Below are 5104 nucleotides of genomic sequence, written 5' to 3'. Positions count from 1 at the left end.
TTGTGAGAAGGTAAAATATTTGTTTTCAATCATACAACCTACCCTTGAATATTTTGTATCTATAAAAATTCTTCTCTTGGCTTCAACTCAAACTTTTCTCATAAACAATACTACTTTTGTTAGTGGGAAAGAAAGGAAAAACAACTATTGTACATCATCTGTAAAGGAAAAACCAAATAGCTCGGCAACCCAATCTCTATGTTAGACAACACCGTTAAGATAATATACCTGACTGTTTTGTTCATATTACAAAATCTAAATCTAAATTCCTAAATTTTTGAATGTTTACATAAATTTATGATCTTTTTCACTCATTTTTATTGTGTACATGCTTTAATTTAAAAGATATTGCATTAAACGATGTCATTGGGTTATTTTGGCATTTTAAAAGGTGCAGGAGTGGTGGAGAAAGTGGAGGTAGAGGTGGAGACAAAGGAATATAAGTATGAGGAATTAGTTAAAGCCCTTGAAAACTTTGAAAACAGGTATTATGTCTTTCTATTCTTTTTGTTTGTTTATCTAATTCTTTGACTAGATTGAAAAGAATTAGATTCCCATAGGTGTATAAAATTTGTTAACCCTAACAAACTTTAGTAGTTTTGGAAATACTTAAACATTTTTGGCACTTATAAATAAACAGTTAAGTTCTTTCTCAATCTAACATATTAATCTATTTAGATTTTTATCATTTTGGGTGTGTTATTGATGGTTGATAGTTTTGCAAGGCAGGAAGCTTATGATGGGGGGGCTTTAGTTGTAGAGCAGAGAGAAGAATGAAGCAAGCCAAGAGAGACTCTTTCTGATACAGTGTAGAGTCAACAACAATATGCTTGCACCAGTTTTCTCATATATAATATGGTAACTTAAACAAGTCTTATGAAGAAGGTTGTTTTTATTGAGAAAATATAGTTATTGAAGCTGCCCCCAGCAATTTAATAAGATTTTGTTGTTGATTTACCAAACTCTTTGAATATTATGATAATTTGTTATTAGTGCATGTCATATATTTTACTTTCTATTAGTGTTTCTTTTAAATGTGATATGTAATCTTTTGATTTTAAATTTTACCCTTTTTGTTGTGAAGGCAATAACCAGTGATAAAACATCATATTATTTTTCATCTACTGAAATTGTAAATCACAACTCTTGATGGTTTTTAGTCCCCTTAAAAACACAATTGGATTAACCTAGATAATTAGCCAAGTTGTTACTTAGTCCAATTTAACAAAACTAGGTTATCACAATCAAAACAATCATATCATGCAAAGCAACAGAAAGATAAATAAAACAAAGATATGATCACCCAGGAAACCAAACCGGTAAAAACCTGGGGAGGATTTAACCTAGCTATCCTCAAGGTAAACTTGAATCCACTATCTTGAAAGAATCGAAGTTCATACAATAAGACTTAAAACCCCCTACGCTCGACTTCTTGTTGCTACCCACCAGTAGAACTTACTGACACGATCATGTGCAAGTTCTGAATCCACAGACTCCTTCTTTCTTGGATTCACCACCAGATACAAGCACACCTGCTTGTGTTTCTTTAAGCTTCAATGGCAGCAATTGAGTTGATCATCAAGGTGTAGATAAAATCTTCTCCTTGAAAACCCTAAGTTTGTGTAAAGGAAAGCTCCTCTAGATCTCACAAGAGATTTACACAAACAGCAATATAAGCAACACTAAAATGTGGCTAGGATTTGCCTTTTATACTTGGGACAAATTAAAAAACCCTAAGCGTTTTAAACAAATTAGGGCTAAGTTGGAAATCTGTAGAAAAATGCATTCTGCCCGAGATTCAATCGATCGAGCCTAAGCTTTAATCGATCGAGCCAGGCCAAAATGAACAATAACTTCTGCATCAGCTCGATTCCAACCTTACATAAAAGATACAACTTTGAGTAAGTCTAAAACACTACTAAACACATTGCTTTGTTGATGGTTTGCCAACAATACACATTAGAGTTCTAAATACATAAAAACCTAAGTCTTTAGAACCTAACAACAACAACAAAAAGTAGGTAAGCTTCTGCCTAAAATGAACATTGTAAATTGCTTCAAATGAGCAATAATTTGCTTTGTTGGCAGATTAAGAAATATATATATATATATATATACACACACATACCTTGGTTGACCAGCTCAAATCCTAATGAAATTTGTATATTCCTTTTTGTGTGAGTTATTCCTTAAAATCCAAAGCGAAAAGGTTCATTTAAGTTAACTAAATTTCTCTCAACCCGACTAAAAATGCATTTAATTTGATTAAAAAAAAATATTTAGCATTTCTAAGAACTTTCCCATGCATCGCACGGGTTAACGACTAGTTATATATAATAATGCAAGCCCACCTCAAAAGATATATTCGGTACTGGGGTGCATGGTTGATGTACTGTTTAATTTCGTGTTGTATTTGTCATTCTTATAATGTCTTGTAGTAAGCGAGTTGCAGGGTGTGATGAAGTGTTACGGTGTTTTTATGTGCTTATGGCTTTTCTAGCTGCGTGTCATTCTTTAAATAATAAACTTTCAAATTATCTTAATGTTGTGTATTACGTGTATCTGCCTTTCTCTTGTTTTAGTTGTCTTTCTCACAGTTTGTTCATTCTATTTATGTACCCATTGTAGTTTTCATTAGTTCGGTGGCGCACTAGCAGTCTAGCACTCTCTAAACTAATCTTCAGATAGGTTTGTTTCATTTTTGACAATGAATAGTTTTGCTCAATTTTAGAGTTGGTGTATTTCGACTTAATCGGATATTTACAATATAGAGGATGTTTGGTAGTATATTGAACAACAGTTTTCAGTGTTTAAACAATATTACATGTATTTCTACACACTTTTTTAGCCCCACGTATTTCCAAAAAATACAAATAATGATTGTGGAACATGTGGTAGATGAATCCATGAATGAGAAAAAATAGAGATATAAAGAGAGGATGTGAAAAATTATACGTAACAAGTTATAATTATTAGAAAATAAAGTGAAATACTAAAAGAACACTACAAAAAACTGGACCTATAGTGGCGTTTTTGAAACGCCACTATAGGCCCATTTGGGCTATAGTGGTGTTTGCTATAGTGGCATTTGTAAACGCCAATATAGGTATACCCTAAAATGCCACTATAGGGTGAAATTGTTTTTTTTTTTTAATGCTATAGCAGCGTTTCAGAAATGCCACTCTAGGTATAGAGAAACGCCACTAAAGCCACATTGCAAAAAAAAATTAATTTACCTATAGTGGCGTTTACAGGTCCCTCCTATAGTGACATTAGAAAATTGCTTTGGAACTTTCTTCAAAAGTATCTAATCTAAATTCTTAATCACTTCCAATTTTATGCCTAAACCTAACATTTCTGTTATACTAACAAACTTTGGATTTTACATCATATTGTGCAAAATCAAGAGCCAAATAAAGTACCTCAAGAAATTCAAAACTTTCTTGGCAAATCCTATACATTCCAAATAAAAGTTGACGATTACAATGTCAAAGAGGGATGAGAAGTTTACACTGTCACAAGTGTCTTTAAATCTAAGTCTAACAAACATTCAAGAGATGTTGTTGCTGACAGCATTCAGATAAAACAATTAGAAACACAAGTTAGCCATAGCCAAACTATTGCAAATGATCCTATCAGTACTTCAGATATTAAATTACTTACAAGCTTGAAGGATATAACTGATGACAACATAATAGATGAGAGCATTGGAATCGTGATGAACTTTATCCTTATAGTTATGAAGAAATTGTGGTTACGTGCAAGAGATGCTCGATCGACCTTGAAATGTTTAAGTTGGTGAATAAGTTTTTTTAAGTTTGATAAACAAAAAATATATATTAATGTCCCTCTATATATTTTAAATAACAAAATGCAATATTCTCTTCTTCTTCTTTTCATTGTAGCATCACTTAAATAATAAAATGTAATATTCTCTTTTTTTATTCATTGTTTTATCTAATGCTATCCTCCATATGATTAAAAAAAAAAACCCAATAGCGTCACTTAAATAATAAAATGCAATTTCTTTTCATTATTTTATCTAATTCTATCCTCCGTGCAATAAACCCAAAAAAAAGAAAAAAAAAAATTTTGACCAATAGCATCACTACAATTAACTATTCTTGTGCGATAGCACGGGTTACATACTAGTTAATGGTTATAGGCTAATAGCAGTTGTAGTGAGAAAATGATGCAGTATTAGCATTTCTACAACCTGTAGGAGTTAGCACCACCTCTATTTATAGCAGCCAGAAACCGAATTGAGCAATTCTGAAGAAACATCTACGTAGTGGCAGCTCAAGATTTTTATTTTTAATGTAATTAAGAACTTAAATTAAACAAAATTTAATAAAAAGATAACTTGAATATATTGAGTTATTAACAAAAAAAAAAATACATGAATTTTTAAAATTTTCTTATATGACTTTATATATTTTGAACTTATTATATGATAGTTTATTATTAGTTATCATTATTTATTCTTAATATGGGTAGGTGTGGCTATTTATTTTGTTAAATTTTTATAACATTTTTATTGTTATACAATTATCATTATATATTTGTTATTGTATTTATAAAATTATTTTAAACTAAATGAAAAAACTCAATCCATTGACATTGTATTAATTATTGACCCACACAACTACACTTATCCATACATAAATGATAAACTAAGTGTTTACTTAACCAATCAAATATTTGAACAATCACGAACTTTACTATTTTTTTTTTTAATCAGTAATTGATAACAAAAATTTTATTATAACATAATAACAATACACACATGTAACAAAAGCTCTGTATGTCTTAATTATTAAATTATATAAAGCTATACTATATTTATATTATACATGCACATATTCACACACATCACAATCAATTTATATTATGTGTGTAAGTATGTTTAATATTGATTATACGCATTACTTTTTCTTATAATGTAATTTGTGTGAATAATGATGTGTGTGGATGTTTGTTGCACAATATAAATATAGTATAACTTTATATAATTTAATATTTAGGAAATAGAGAGGGTTTGTTACATTTATGTATATTGTTATCATGTTATAATTACTTTTTGTTATCAATTTTGAAAAATTCA

This window comes from Quercus lobata, chromosome 1 (assembly GCF_001633185.2).
Source record: "Quercus lobata isolate SW786 chromosome 1, ValleyOak3.0 Primary Assembly, whole genome shotgun sequence".
NCBI classification, from domain to species: Eukaryota; Viridiplantae; Streptophyta; class Magnoliopsida; order Fagales; family Fagaceae; genus Quercus; species Quercus lobata.
Note: the sequence above shows the minus strand (reverse complement) of the source record.